The following is a 17,142-nucleotide window of genomic DNA, read 5'->3' as shown; positions in this document are numbered from 1 at the left end:
GCCTTAGGCATTATAGTATATTTGACTGTATTAAGTACAAAAGGTAAAAAGTGGCCAATGCTGAAATGTATTCATTCTTTTGTTTTCTATTTTTGAATATAATTACTTTACTGAGCATGCATCTGATAAAGATGAGGCAATTAGTAACAACATGATTCTACCAAAATCATTGAAATCCTTTCCTAACCACTTGATTATTAACGCAGTCAGACTAGAGAGAGTATTCTCTCAGTAGAGGGCAGTATTTGCTACATCTACAGTTGGGAATTTAGCTTTCAAAACTACCCAGATTACCCACATGGTCATGACCAGGTTTTATAACCCCTGTTACTGGCCATACGTGTGCATTTGAAATGAAAGGTCAATCAGTGATTTTTTTTCTTTAAAACCAGAGGTAAGAAGGCGTGAAAAGTGACATTTATGACAATGAGAAAAGGGAAAAGGCTTTGGAAGAGCCTGTTTTTTAGACTGAGAATGGTAACTTCTGAACATGTTAAGGTTTTACAGATGCAGAGATTTTGCTGTCTTTGTTTTGTTTTTCCTTGTGAGAGCTCACCGAGGAGAAACTGAATCTGCTTAGACTTGGATATTTGAAAAGCCTAATTGGAGCTGGAAAAGAGTTATTATTCTGCCAACCCCCTCCCCCCCTTCTGCTTTCAAAATCATGGAAATACTCAGTAAAAAAATACTGATTCATATTCTAAAGACATGTTTAAAAAATGGATCAGTGCAAAGTTGAATGCTCTCCATGTTTCCGGATACACAAAAGGGGCTAACTCTTCAAACGGAATAAGACCAACACAATTCTTTACTCCTTCTTTGCCAAAAAACAAGTCTGAATTATCTGCTGTTCCAATTTTATTAGAAGATACAACTGCATTCGTGTAGAACTTGAACATGAGCTCGCTCATTCTCCAAACATTTATAACTATTTCTCTTAATCAAGTCCCATAATAAAAATAAATGCTTACTGGTAAAGCACTTTTTTGTTCTCTGTTTATAACACTAGTTTCACAGAAGGGTACTCTGTCTTTGTGCTCCAAGACTGTTTTTAAGAATCTGTACTACATGAACTGGAAGCAAGAAAGATGTAGAAGAAGTTGTCTGCTAGCATCTTTTAGAAATCCCTTTCTGAAAGTGCCAGAAAACTTTTCACTTCTGAGTAACTGATCTGTTTCAACTTCTAACCTATAGAAATCTCTCTCTCTTCTTTGGTTGAAAGGAATCTATGAATTGGACTAATTTTTGAATTGAAAAAAATTATGTAAAAATTTATGACATGGGCTTATGAGTATCAATTTTTCTTCTTTAAACAATTGTCTACTTTTGCCTTGTGCCTTGGTTTTTAGACATCAATTAATGCTATTTGTGTATGTCATGTTAAACACAGAATATTTCTTGAATCAAAGGAATACTAAATATAGAAAAAAACATTCATTTTTCCATTTTACTATTTCTTGTTACATATGTGCTGCAGGCTTGGAGGCAATATCCTGACAGTATTTAGGGGATCATATATAGTGCTGGGGATTCAAACTGGAGTAGGACGTGTAAGGCAAGGCCAGCATCTTACCTCCTGAGCTATCTCTCTGACTCCTCATTTCCCTATTTATTTAAGGCATCCGTAGATTACTACTTTTTGTTAAATAGGAGATGAAATAAAACCAGAAAACAAAATGTCAGTGAGAACTTTAGACAATATAGTTATCTAAAGTCCAATTGTTGCTAAGTTCCCTTTGCCCAACTCTGGAATTTCTATTAAGTATTTTGCCATTCTGTTCATTTAAACTGAAAATGCCTTCAGTGGCATTTTCTGGGTTTGGAGACTTCTCTTTATCCAATTCCATAGTTTTTTTTTTTTCCTGTTCATCTTGTTCTTCCCAATAAATCACACCTGACTGAAGGGGTAGCTAGGAGCTAAATTCCAGTCCAGGTTCTCTTTGCCAGACCATGCATTCTGCTGTGAAGGGTGACATCCATCTGTAGGGTATGGTAAACCTTTCTTCAGATAAAGGCAGGGTTCGCTTATTTAACCCTGTGCCCATCCTGAGGGGAAGCTTTAGCCGATGTCCACAAAGGCTTCACATATGGTAGCGGCATTGGACAACTTAGTCAATTTGTCCAATACAAACCTGTTTAACAAAATAAATACTAGCTTCTTTTATGCTGATCAAAATTCTAATTAAAACCTTATTATCTGGTCTGTAAGCCCCTTTACACTGAGTCCAACCCATCTATAATGGGTTAGATTACAGGCAACAGGCATGTGGCTCTTATGTACAATCTAAAATGTATGACACACAGGACTGAAGAGATAGCACAATAGGTAGCATGTTTGCCTGTGTGGGGATGATAGTCAACCTGGGTTCGATCCTTGAGATCCCATATAGTCCCCTTAGCACTAGTAGGAGTGATGCCTGAGTGCAGAGCTAGGAGTAACCCCTGTGCAATGCCAGGTATGTCCCCCCACCCCCCCAAAAAAAACAAAAACTCAAAAAACGCACGACTCACTTATCTGGATAGAGAAAGCTGTATTGCCAGATTTCTCCTCTGAGCACTTTAGAGATGTTATGGTACTGTTTTCAGGTTTCTGATGCTTCTGAGCAGTCTGGTTTCCAAAAGTTTGACTTTGCCAAGGCACAGGCAAAAGTAGACAACTGGAATGATTTTCTTTGTTTCTGCTAAAGTTTGTTGAGTTTCTGAAACTGTAAATTTCTATCTTTTGCAAAATTTAGAGTTTTTTTTTAGCCATTATTTCTTCAAAATAATTTCTTTGCCTCATTTATATCTTTCTCTTTCTTCTGGTATTCCAATGACATGAGATAAATCTTTTGATAGGTTTTTGTTTTTTTTTTTGGCTTTTTGGGTCACACCTGGTGATGCACAAGGGTCACTGCTGACTCTGCACTCTGGAATTATTCCTGGCGGTGCTCAGGGGATCATATGGGATGCTGGGAATCGAACCCGGGTCAACTGCATGCAAGGCAAATGCCCTACCCGCTGTGCTATCCTTCCAGCCCCTTTCGATAGTTTCTTATATAATCAGACTTTGTTGCTTTCCTTTTGCTTTTTTCACACCACATAATTTTTACTGATCTGCCTTCAAGTTCACTGGCTCTCCTGTCATCTGTAATCTGGTATTAACTACACAGAGAAAACTTCAAAAACACCGATCTAATATTTTTATTACTTATATTTACATTGAATCATTTTTAAAAAGAATTCTTATTCAGATTCTATAATTTACAATTCTGTTATTGATATTTTCATACACATAAATCTAACACCACATCCATCAACATTAGTTCTTTTTATAGTTTAAATTTCTCTAAGTTTCCTACTCATTAGCTCATGTATAAACAATGTATTAATTCAGTGTTTTTTCTTTATGTAGCACTATAGCACTGTCCTCCCATTATTCATCAATTTGCTTGAGCGGGCACCAGTAACATCTCCATTGTGAGACTTGTTTTTACTGTTTTTTGGCATATCAAATATGCCATGGGGAGCTTTATGTACTCAAGGATAAGTATAAAAGCTACTTGTCTCTAATTCTAATATTGTTTCATCTCAGGGTCAGTTTCTGTTAATTTTCCTTTTTAAAAAATGAGTCAGGTTTTCCTATATCCGCATACTTTAAGTTATTTTGGATTATATTCTAAATATTCTAAATTATATGTTATGGAGATATGGGACTCTATTTATTCCACCAAAGTATAATGATTTATTCTTTGTTGTTGCTATTTTAGCAGGTAATTAACTTAGCTCAACTCCAAATTCAATCTCTTCTGTAATGGGCAGCAACTAAAATCTCTATTCACTTTTTTTTTTAGCCTTAACTGTGCATGTATATAGTTCACAAGTCAACTTATTAGTTTATATGAAGAATTTAGGTCTCCTGCTCTGTGATTCTTTGTTTTCCTCTTATTTTCTACCTGTTACAGCCATTCTCCTATTTTTCAGACTAGGACTACTGTAGATTTCTACTAAGATTTAGATATCCCACATGAACAACTATTATATGTTCTGAGAAGGGAAACAAAACTACAAAAACAAGAATTCCAAGGCTCTTTTTCCTGCTTTTGGATGCTCAACACAGTCTTCCAGGTAGTCATTTTTCAGATTTTGTCCAAAACTACAGGTATGATGTTCATGTGAATTGGTAAGGAAGGAGTTATTGCATCATTAGTGGAAGCAGAATCATCCATAACTGAATCTTCAATCTTATGAATATATTCTGAACTTTTCTAGCTCTATTTATTTCATAGAAACATAGTCTCAGGAGAAAGAGATCACAAAGGTTGCTCTGATGACTCCTCCTTATCTTATAAACAGTCAGTCACCTCTCACTCTCCCTCTCCTCTTCTTTTGCACTAACAGAATCTCCATCTTTAAACTCCAAGTGCGTTCTATTCCTATGAATACTGTAGTGTTTATTAAAATCTACCTCCCATGCTAGTTATCTATGTGCTGGTTACATTTCTCTTCTTAATTAAGACTATGAAGTGTGAAGGCTGACTCTTACTCATCTTGGCACCCCAATGGCACCTAGAACTATGCTAGCTTTCCATTAAGTATCCAGTAAATAAACACCTGTTGATTCATGAGAGAGAAGTCTGTGGTAGGGATCTTTCTGTAACACTGCAGCATTTATCTAACATCTTGGTTTAGTTAATAAAGTTTCTTTCCCCAAAAGTATATTCCTAAGAGTAGATTCTATTTTCTGACTCACTAGAACATGTTGGTAAAAGTGACAAACTTTCCCAGAGTACTCTACCCTATTAATCTTCAAAAACATTATTTAAGGGTACCACATAGCACTGCACCATTGTGAGACTTGTTACTGTGTTTGGCATATTAAATATGTAGAAGAGTACCCACATGCTACTCAAAAACTTCAATAACTCCACAAATCCTGGTAAAAAGTCTGTATCTCTACCTGGTTTTTATGGCAGATGCCTGAGATTTTCATTCTTATTTCCCTATTCTCTTGCTCTCACTAGGCAAGCATCTTCTATTCCAACTGAAACATTTGTTGCTTTGCTTCAGATCATGGTTGAAATTCCATCACTTAGCTCTAAATTCCACTCACATTTCAAGGTCAAGATCAGTCTGCTAGAACTCATGTATCCTCAATGCCTTCCCAATCTTTCTCATCTGTACTTTTTAACTCCTGATACATTTAACCAGTTGGCAGATGTTTGAACTAGAATGTTACAGATAAAAGTAACAACAGAAACCAGCTCATTATATTATGCATCTTGCACGAGGTACTTGAGCACAGAGAAGTTTGCTGACTTCAGAGTGTGTGCTGAAGGCCATGCAGCTATGTAGCACCTGAGTGGCAATTAGAACTCCTAATCCTTGTCTAAATTGGATCTCTTTCTATTCTACTATACTATCTGGCACATAGGTCATGTTATTTTTTCTATTAAGAAGTCTTTGAAAGAAACTTTTATATTTATTTTGTATTCTTTATGTTATATCATATAGCTATAGAAGAGGTTAACAAATAGTTACTGACCAGTGAATTAACCTAACAATTAGAAGGGAGATCTTATAGATATTTTTTTATCTTTTATCTTATTTTTTTGGCAGAGCCTGGCAAGCTCCCTCTGGTATATTCGATATGCCAAAAACAGTAACAACAAGTCTCACAATGTGAGACGTTACTGGTGCTCACTGGAGCAAATCAATGAACAATGGGAGGACAGTGCTACAGTGCTTTCTTATTGTATTATCTTTTATTATTTTTATTATTAAGGCCCTCCCATTGATCATCGATTTGCTTGAGCGGGCCCAGTAACGTCTCCATTGGAGACTTTGTTGTTACTGTGTTTGGCATATCGAATACGTCACGGGGAGCTTGCCAGGCTCTGCCGTGCGGGCGAGATACTCTTGGTAGCTTGCCGGGCTCTCCGAGAGGGGCGGAGGAATCGAACTCGGGTCGGCCATGTTGGCTGCATGCAAGGCAAACGCCCTACCGCTGTGCTATAAAAGTGTTAAATAAGACTTAACCCTAAAAAAAACACAAATCTTATAACATTTTGGCAGTATGTACAGCTTATAATATTCTTTCCCTAAAAATATTTTTCTTGATTCAATATTTTATTGAACATTCTAATTAGCACTTTAAGAAGTAATTACCAATGCTAATTCAACTCTCTAATCTAGGGGAAGTTATCATGGAATATATCAAACAATGTACTTTATGGTAGGTAGGACTTAAAAATTATGAACCAAAGAATTATTTGAAACAAAATTTAAGAAAATCAGTTAGTAGGTAAACATTAGAAAAATCATTAGAATTATGTTAATCGTCGATTGCCTAGAGCAGGCCCCAGTAACGTCTCCTTCATCCTAGCCCTGAGATTATATTCAAGGCTCTTTAGGAGAATGAGACCCATCATTGTTACTGGTATTTGGCATATTGGGTACGCCACAGGGAGTTTGCCAGACTCTGCCGTGTGGGCAGGCTACATTCGGTAGCCTGCCAGTTTGTCCAAAGTAGGAATGAGATACTGAGCAGCCCCAGCTGAGCCACTCCTGGAGGACTGCAGCAGAATTATGTTATTTTTTAAAAATCAAGTTTTTGAAAAGTGTTTTATCGACATCTTAATTGGTTGGTTTTGATTTTTATCTACATTTTGTTATATGGATTTTTAGTTTACAGAATTAATCTCAGTCATTTAAAGTTAAATGAGATAATTCACTTTAATTTTATATAATATATATATATATATATATATATGCTCTTCTGTATGTCGCTGCCACATCAACTGGGACACATTCACGAGGGGCCACATTCTTGGGGTTTCCGGGATCCCACAGTCCCCCGCAGAGCAGCAGTCACAGATGTCCTCGGTACCTTCTACTGGGGGCCAGCTGCCAGAGGCCTTATTGAAGGAACAGGCCTCGTGTTGTGCTTTTGGACCCTGGTCCACAGGGGCGACCTTCAGGTGGCAGGTGATGTAAACTGTGTTCCCAGAGTCATTAGCAAAGTAGAACACATCCACGGAGAAACGGAGTCTCTCTGGTGCGGGTCTGGTGTCGTGGAAGGCCAAAGAGGCATTTGAGAGACCATTCACGAGACAGCCGTGTAAGTCCACAATGGTGTGGGATGGGGAGGCGTGCTGATCAGCTGTGGGCATGGCCACGCAGGAGTCCACAAATAGCCGCAGTGGCACGTGGCTGCCAGCGTGGACTCGGGCCTCAAGGTGGTCTCTGTCCCCCAGCTGGAAGGTGGGCATCTGCTTCTCACTGCTCCAGTCGTCTTCCATTAGATGCAGTGAGAAGGCCAGCTTCTCCGAGGAGGACACTGTGGTAAGGAAGGGCACCCACGTGAACAGGATGGCCCGGCTGTTCACGCTGCCATGCCCGGGGTAGTGGCACTTGAGCGGGATCCACGCAGGGCTGGTCCTGAGGATGGACAGGTTGCCCGAAGGCCGAGGGATGTGAATCAGGAAGGTTCTGTACACTAGGGCATTGGGAGTCACCTGCAACTTGTTCCCGTACTTGTGGAACCCGACCTCAAACCTGATCTCCGACCTCAAACCTGATCTCCTCCTCCAGGGCCAGCGCTGGCCGGCAGAGCCCCGGACCAAGAGTGAGGTCCTGGGGCCTGATGAGTTTCCCGGTGCCGAAGAAGTCCCTGCTGACAGTGATCGCCAACTAGGCCTCCTGACAGCTCACTTCCACGGGGTGTGCCCCCAGCAAGGCGTGGCCTGCCGGATCCCCCCCCCCCCCCAGAGGAGCTGCGGGGAGCTCAGCCCCGTGCCTCCCCAGAGTAGAAAGGGCAGAGTCTCCTGCCCCGGCACCTGGCTGTCCTCACCGGGGCCCCTTGGAAAGGTCAGGTTGAGTTTCCCTCCCCACCCCGAGCAGAGCCAGGGGAGCCGAAGTCCTCCAGAACCAGCCATAGCCATGCTGAGACCATTCTCCACACATCGGGACAAGCCTCATACATGAAGGAACTGGCAGAGGAACCCAGGCATGCGGGTCCTGGGGCTGAGATCTCCAAGTCTACTCGGATTGGGACTGGGCCTTCTCCACTCAGATCCCCCATCTTCCAGTAGGTAGGTGTTACACCCACCAGCTGCCGTTGGCACTAGGTGGTCCCATCAATGGCCAAGACCCAGAGACTATAAAACCCAGCTTCTGGAAGTGCATGGCCGCATTTGCGGCTGCGCGACATCTTATTATCTTGTTTTTACTTTGGAGAACCTGGCAAGCTACCGAAAGTATCCTGCCCACACAGCAGAGTCTGGCAAACTTCCCATGTCGTACACAATGTGCTAAATACAACTAACAATGATAGGTCTCATTCTCCTAGCCCTGAAAGAGCATTGAATATGGCTCTTTTAAAATCTCAGGGCTAGTGTGTAATCACACAAAAGGACGGGCAAAGGGACGGCAGCGGCCCATCTTTCCCGCCGTCTGCGTTTGGTAGTCTCAGGCCATTTCCCCACTCCAGGGAGGTTGATGGCGATGGTCAGGCGAAGGAAGGAAATGAGGGCCAGGCTGGTTGGTCTTAGTAGCAATTTATTACATGGAAGAAATGTATGTCATGGAGGTCCTCGGATCTCTCAAGCACGTGCTCACTTGTTCTCTCAGCTTCTGTCCCCATTCTCTCAGACCTGTCTCTTCCGTTCGCTCAGCCCCATCTTCCCAGGTTCTCTAAAGCATGCGTTCCCCCAAAGAGCCCTGAAAATCTCCTTATATAGATCATGGTACCTCTAAAGGGCACAATACAGTGATGTCATCAAAAGGAGTTACAGAAAGAACATTGAGGCGGCAAAACATACATTGTTTCTTTACATCTGCAGGCCAGTAATCTTGGCCTCCAGAAAGAAGATACAAAACCAAGACTGAAACCTTTCACAAGCACTTTCACAAGCTATAAGCACTTGGATTTGTATCCCAAAGACCAGTCTGCTAGAGCTTGGAATCTACATCCCAAAGACAAGTATCTGAGCTTTGCATCCCAAAGACTAGCCTGCCTAGAGCCTGGAATCTACATCCCAAAGATCAGACTGGCTAGCACCTGAGATCTGCATATCTAGGACCAGCTAGGTTTCTGTGAGAAAAAGGAAACTGTCTTTTACAATATGCTGAAATTATTTACTGAAGGCAGTTGAAGGGGATAAATGTTCAGTCTCATCTAAGCTAGTCAGGACACACGGGAAAGCTGCTTCTAGGACAGATTCTCATTTAGCAGATCAACCCACCCTAGAACAGAATTCCCTGGGTGTGTTTCTCCTCTCCTTGTCTGACCAACATGTAAGCATACATAATATAAATCATTTTGTATGGACACAGTAATAAATACTTTAAGCTTATAGAATTGCTCTCCTAGGGCCATCTCAATCTCAGAATGCAGTGCTCAGGCCAGATGTCTTTCCCATTCCTACCAGGGTCCTAGTCTCGTCATTACCTTTGGATCATGACAGCATTTGCCTATGATCAAACTCTTCACCTATAGTTAAGAATTGTGGCACCTTGGCCTGGCCCATCTCGATGCCAGGGTAGCACATAACTTACCAACTTGCCCTGGTTCCATCCAGTCCCACGTCAGGACCCTGTCCTTGGGGTGCTAGGAAATAAGGGCAACTGAGGCTTAAGTTGAGAAAGCAGAGGTCCAGGAGTGAATAATAAAAGGTAAAGGTAAAGGCCCTCCCGCTGATCGTCGATTTGCTCGAGTGGGCCCAGTAACGTCTCCATTGGAGACTTTGTTGTTACTGTGTCTGGCATATCGAATACTCTCGGTAGCTTGCCAGGCTCTCTGAGAGGGGCGGAGGAATCGAACTCGGGTCGGCCATGTTGGCCGCTTGTAAGGCGAACGCCCTACCACTGTGCTATTGCTCCAGGAGTGAATAATAATATTGCTCCAGGAGTGAATAATATTCAAAGTCAATTAAATCCTAAGTTACAGAGCATAATATTGTCTTCCTGTATCTATACAAAAAGGACTTTGCATTAAAGTAAACTATTCAAAAGACATAAGGAGAGGAGAAAGGCAATATTAACTTACAGTACAAGTTCAGTATCCTAGAAGGATCCGACCTTACAAATTGGTTGGGGAAGAGAGCACAAAGAAGTAAAGAAGTAGCTACAGACAAATAAAGTAATGGGAATGATTCGGAAGCACTGTGATGGGTGCAACCTGATAAACCTAAGATCCTTGTACTCCAACAGGCTAGGAAGAAGGAAACATTACTGGTGCATGCTCGAGGCAATCAACGAACAATAGGATGATTGTGATATATATATATATATATATATATATATACACATATATACATATGAACAACGGGAGAACCGTGACATATATATATATATATACATATATTAGCACTGTTAAACTGTTCTCCCGTTGTTCATCGATTTGCTCGAGCGGGCCCAGTAACGTCTCCATTTGGAGGCTTGTTGTTACTGTGTTTGGCATATCGAATATGTCACAGGTAGCTTGCCAGGCTTTGCCGTGCGGGTGAGATACTCTCGGTAGCTTACCAGGCTCTCCGAGAGGGGCGGAGAAATTGAACCTGGCTCAGCCAGGCCAGCCGTGTATATACACATATATACATATATACATATATATATAATTTTAACATTAACAACTAATTAAAAAACTTTTACTCATGGTTTGGGTATGAGACAGCACAAAGGGACTGGAGCCTAGGCTCTGCACTTAGGAGTCCCAGCACTTCATGACCCCTTGAGCACCACAAGTGATCCCCAGCCAAGCACTGCTCTAGGAGAAGGCCCCAAGTGTTGCCAAAAATAAAAGAAAATGTTAACTTATATTTCTTAATCATTGTTTGAGCAAATAAATAATACAGTATGCACTGAGAATGGAACAAATATTAAATATTAGTTTATCATAGTTTCCTGCTTCTAAGAGTGATCTTTAAAAGAAATATGAAAATGAGGAGGAGATGAAAAGAAAATTTCTCAAAGGAAAAAATACAAATAGCCAAAAGGCATCTGACAAAATGCTCTATATCACTAATCATCAGGGAAATGCAAACCAAAACAACAGTGAGATATCACCTCACATGGAAGAGACTGGCACATACCCAAAAGAACAAAAACAACTGGTATTGGCAAGAATGTGGGGGGAAGGACCTTCATTCACTGCTGGTAGGAATGTCAACTGGCCTAGCCTTTTTGGAAGATAATATGTTCATTCCTCAAAAAACTAGGAATTGACCCAGCAATTTCATTCCTCAGAATATAGCCCAAGAGTCTAAAAGCACAATCCAGATAAGGTATCTGCACTCCTTGTGTTCAGTGCGGCACTGTTAACAATAGCCAAAATTTGGAAACAACCTAAGTGTCCAGGAACAGATGACTGGATAAAGAAACTATGGTACACATACACAATGGAATACTACTCTACTAAAAGAAAAGATAAAATCAGGAAATTTGCTGGTAAATGGATGGATCTGGAGTCATCTGCATGCAAAGCAAGCACCTTAATCTCTGTACTTTCTGGCCCCAGATACACTTTTTAGCCATGTTAGTTAACAGATAAAAAATAAAAGCAGTTGTCTTCTTCAGAGAAACTTCAGGCAGTAGAGTTTCAGCAGTCCATGGCTTGCAAAGTTTAAAATATATAGCAATATACTGCATCACCTAAGGAACTGTTTTCGCTATAGAATTTGAAAATAGCCTGATTGAGACTGTTCAGTCTCACAATATGTCTTGTAACGAAAATTAACAGTATGAAAAAGGTAGAGAAATATTCTTTTTTGGGGGGGAGGGGTCACACCGGTGATGCATAGGGGTTACTCCTGGCTTAGCACTCAGGAATTACTCCTGAGTAATTCAGGGTACCATATGGGATGCTGGGAATCGAACCCAGGTCAGCCACATGCAAGGCAAACGCCCTACCCACTTACTTTCACTCCAGCCCCAAGAGGTCTTCTCTTGACCCATTTTTCTTCCTTCTGATTTATAACATACCCATCCCTCTGGTTCATCATAGAAATGATTACAGTTATGCAAAATAGCTACAGTTTTCAAACATCTAAACCAGTCTCTATTTTGGGAGCATTTTTTTCTAAATTTTTTTTCCCTTTAAAATAATAAAATACAAAAACTCTTTCAATTCAACATACAGCTATTTTCCTAGAAGACACAAACCACCGGCAACTAGTAAAAACTGATCTGTCAGAGGCTGGAAAGACAGCTCAAAGGTGGGGTGGAGTATGTGCTTTGCATGTGAGAGCCCTGAGTTTAACCCTCAGTGCCCCCGTTTCAATAGAAATAGGTCTACATCCGCAGCACCACTGGGTATTTCTCCCCAACCAACAACAAAAAAATACTGATCCTTCATTTCAATTTCCAACTGTATATATAATTCTTTTCTTTTTACAAAATTTCAGAATAATTAAAAAAGTTCCAGTTAAAATTTATTTAAATATATATTATTATTTATTAAAAAAAAAAACAGAGACTGGGGGCCAAGCAATAGTACAGCAGGTAGGGCATTTGTCAACCCGATTCAATCCCCAGCATCCCATATGGTCCCCAATCACCACCAGGGGGTGTTCCTGAGTGCAGAGCCAGGAGTAACCCCTGAGCATAGCTGGGTGTGACACAAAAAGCAAAAAATAAATAAATAAATAAAAATAAAAAATAGAGACTGGCCCTGAGGCTATTCTCCCCAGTGCTCAGGAGTCATGCAGGGCTATATTTAAAGTGTTGGGGGAAGCGGACTACCCCAGCAGAGGACCCAAAAGACGTGTATTTGAAGAAATAAGGTTGCTGGGAACCCCTGCCCCTTCTGCCAGGATCATAAATTGCAAGAGTAACATGAAGTTCTTGGAACAGTTTGCCTGCGTCACACTGCATCATCTTCCATGCTCCTTACGCAAGTCTGTATGAAGCAGCATAAGAAGTTGATTCAGGTCATCCAGAAAGCTAGGGGTAATGGTCTCCTTGGTTATCACATTCCCCATGTTGAACCCTGGGACCCTGACTTCAGTACCTTTGCTAGAGCTGTTAGTACTACTCCATCAGCAGTCCCCCTACCCCTCGCAACCTAGTTTCCAGGTGGTACACCTGGAAAGAGCCGCCAGAGAAAGAGCTATTCGGCCGTCGCAGGCTGTATCAGGGACATCTCCAGGAAGAGAGTAGTCCCTCTCCTGAGTCAATGCCCCAGGTGTCTGTCACACCCCCAGCTGAAGCTTCCACCACTGAGCAGGCAGGCTCTCAGAGTGCTTTTTAGGCACAGTCAAGTAAGGGAAGCCCATGGGGTTAGGAGATCATGCCTACAAATTCTATGAGGATAATCACTGCGGAGTTGTGTTTTGTGACCTATGGCATGGCTGGGCCAGAGAAAGGAAATGATTGTTGGTGAAGTGGATAAATACATCTGCTATGGAGGAGGGCATCACAATTGTGTGGGAATGCCCACCCCCTGTATGTTGTAAATAGATTATCTAAATAAATACTTGCACTTAAAAATAAAAAAGTGTAAGGGGAAAATGCAGTATGCTGGGGATCAAAATAAGGACCTCAAGCATGCTAGGCATGTAATTCAACACTCAGAGTATCTCCCTGATATATATATATATATATATATAACCTTTATAATTAAATTATAATATAGGTAAATTACGATATTTTATCCCAAGTATGAAATTCTGAGGAACCACACAGCTTGAAATTTCAGACTGAAATTTTATATCTTACTGCAGATGTTGTTCATACTGTCCCCACATTAAACTGTATCCCCCTAAATTGACCGTGGAAGGCACATGGAGAAGTATGGTCTTGTTGGAGGGATTCAGGAATGGTTAAATGGTTAAATGAGATGACTTATAAGGTATCTTTCAACACTAACACTCTATTACCATAAGGGCTGACCAGAAATGTGGGTGGGGAAAGGAAAAAAATAAAGCTCATATTTGACACTGGGTTCACATTTCTACCATCATGAAACTCATTCGTTCGCTCCTACGGTCTTTGCAGTCTCATTCTGCCCTACCTGTCTGCTATGCTTTAGCTCAGCCAGAGCTTTCTTCCAAAGAGCACACAAAGAAATGAGAAGAGGAATTCCCTAGTGGAGAAATCTGACAAACACACCTCAGACCAGTGCAAACAAATGAGCTGGCTGCCTAACAGGGGCATGGCTTTGACAGAGGTCAGCATGCTTAGGGAAAGGCACTGCAGATAGGCAATGTTACCAGAATGATTTTGCACTGCAGATAGGCAATGTTACCAGGGAAATGGGGCCAAGGAGAGTCCTGGGCTGGCTCCACTCTGGTGATTAGTGCCCTTATTCCCTGATGCTAATCACTACTGTTGGCATCCAGATACCATCAGCCTTGACTCATGGCCAAATACTAGAGATAAAAGCTATTCATCCTTTAGTATTTACCAAGAGTACATCAAACACAGGACACGATTCAGTAGTTCTCCATAAGAGCTTCATTTGCAATACATGAAATAAAGCATACAACAGAGAAAGAGAAATGTCTCTTAACTATCAAGGAAAAGCTAGGAGAGTTATAAATATATATAAAGTAATACAATATAATCAAGATTAATAGACAAATAAGGTCAAAACACATACCTGATAGACCTCCATTCATTGAATAATAAGAGCCAAAGAAGAAAGCTAATGAACAAGAAGTTGAGAGTGAACAATGTGTACACCTATGCATATGCATTAACCGATATATTTTTCTGCTCAGACTTTTTACAAACACACCTGGCCACCTGTCATTATTTTAAAGACACAAATAACAAACTACTCTTGCAAATAGTTACTTGTGAGCATAGTTATCAGTTGAGGAAACAATTTTCTGCAGGTGTAAAAATTACATTTCTCAATAAGGAAAATTTAGGTATAGTCAGTTTACTCATTAAGCCTTTAGAATTCCATTTTGGCTTGCTTTCTTTGAATAGGATTCTTTCATTTTTTTGGACTACAGGAGTTTAACCCTAAAGCAAGTAGTTCTCAAACATACTAGTTTCAAGACCACCTTATACTCTTAAAAATTATTGAGAAGCCCTGAGATCTTTTGTTTAGAAAGGTTATCTCAATATGTATTATATCAGAGATTGGAACAAAAAATTTTTAAATGTATCAATTTATTTTAAATAGCAATGTTAACATTATTACATTTAACCCATCAAGTTAACATAAATGAGATTTTTGAAAACTGTCACTGTTCTCCCATTGTTCATTGATTTGCTCGAGTGGGCCCAGTAACATTGTGAGACTTGTTACTGTGTTTTGCATATCGAATACTTCATGGGTAGTTTGCCAGGCTTTGCCATGTGGACGAGATACTCTCAGTAGCTTGACAGGCTCTCCAAGAGGGGTGGAGAAATCAAACTCAGGTTGGCCTGGTCAGTTGCATGCAAGGCAAATGCCCTACCCACTGTGCTATCTCTCCAGCCCTTTTGAAAACTAATATTTTCAAAATAAAAATAATTTAGAAGGAAAAGTAACATTGTTTTATACTTAAGAAAACAAATGTAATGTCTGGCTTAATAGATGGCAGGATTCTCATTTTTGTCTCTATATTCAAATCTACTATGATAAGTTGTTTTGGTTGAAGTAAATAAGATCTGGTCTCGCATAGATTTATAGTTAGAAAATGAGAAATACTTCAATAACTTTTCCAGTTATTGCAGATAACTCCTTTGATACTACACAAAACTCAACAGGAACTTCATGCCAAGGAACACAACTTAGGGGCAGGGCAGGAGCAGAGATGCCTCAGCACAGACATCTGGTAAACCTGCACACAAGCTCGAGGGAGCAAGGGGCAAGCATAGTTCTAACAAGTTCTCCTGATAGGATGAGAGGAAAGCAGCACTGGACCTCTGTGGTCTTCCTGCACAAAGTCTACAGTTCCAATCTAATCATGAGAGAAACAGCAGACAAGTCTCAGTCATGGGACATTTCACAAAATACCCAACCATTACTCCAAAAGTGTCTCCTGGAAAGGAGAAAGTCTGATAAAATACCCTAGCCAAGAGAACCTTCAGAGACATGCCACCCCAAAACAGTGTGATGTCTTGAGGCAAGACTCCCTGAATCAGAAAACAAAGACAGGTATGCACTAAGGCACCCTGAATAAAATACAGACTTTAGTGACTAATATTTAGTTAATTTCAAAAGCCAGAGAGGTAGCTTAGTAGCAGAACACATGCCTGTGTATTTGAGGAGTCAATCCCTGGGACCAAAACACACACACACACACACACACACACACACACACACACACACTCACACGAACAAACTAAAAACATCCCCAAAATTATAATGTACAAAAAATCATTAACTATAACAGATATATTATATAATATTAGATACTAATAGGGGAAACATTTGGGAATATAGGCAAAATCTCTACCCTCTCTATTTTTTTCTCTTTTCTTTTCTTTCCTTTTTTGGGTGAGAGGTAATCAGCTGTGCTCAGGGCTTACCCCTGGCTCTGTGTTCAGAAACTATTCCTGGTTGTACCTGGGGGACAGGTGATGGGAATAGATCCTACATTAGCTGCATGCAATGCAAGCATCCTAACCGCCATACTATCTCCCAGCCCTTACCATCTCAATTTTTCTGTAAACTTGTTTTAGGGGATATTGGGTTTTGGGGCCATATGCAGTGGGGGCTACTCTTGGGGTACTTGAGCTTGGGGGTTACTCTCTGCTTTGTACTAAGGGGTCACTCTCAGTGGTGCTTGGAGAACCATGAACCTTTGGGCTGTTCACATGTAAGGCAAGTGTCTTAATACTATCTCTCTGGTTCTTTTTCTTTCTTTTCTTTCTTTCATTTTTATTTTTTTAAAATTGAATCACATTGAGAGATAGACAGTTACAAAGTTGTTCATTACTGTGTTTCAGTCACATAATGTCCCAACACCAGTGTACATTTTCCATCACCAAAATCCCCAGTTTCCACAGCTTAAGAGCGTGGAGAAGGACCAACAAAAGGAGCACAACCCGAACAGGAGAAAGGAAATAATAAAACTCAGAGCAGAGATTAACGAGATGGAAACCCAAAAAACAATCCAAAAGATCAATGAAACCAAGAGCTGGTTCTTCAAGAAAATTAACAAGATTGATAAGCCTCTAGCAAAATTCATAAAGAAAGGGAGAGAGAAAACCATAATAAACCAA

General features: G+C 40.6%; 1 protein-coding gene and 1 pseudogene across 1 annotated transcript in view; both read right to left on the bottom strand.

Moving 5' to 3' along the window:
* Nucleotides 1-17,142, bottom strand: part of AFG1L (AFG1 like ATPase) — a 193,548-nt gene that overhangs the window by 19,048 nt on the left and 157,358 nt on the right. The window lies entirely within an intron of this gene.
* On the bottom strand, nucleotides 2,060-12,959 carry LOC130033595 (zona pellucida sperm-binding protein 3-like; annotated as a pseudogene).

This window comes from Sorex fumeus, unplaced genomic scaffold, assembly GCF_029834395.1.
Source record: "Sorex fumeus unplaced genomic scaffold, SorFum_2.1 ptg000054l, whole genome shotgun sequence".
NCBI lineage: Eukaryota > Metazoa > Chordata > Mammalia > Eulipotyphla > Soricidae > Sorex > Sorex fumeus.
The sequence above is the reverse complement of the archived record's forward strand: the minus strand, read 5'-3'. Positions and strand labels throughout refer to the sequence as shown.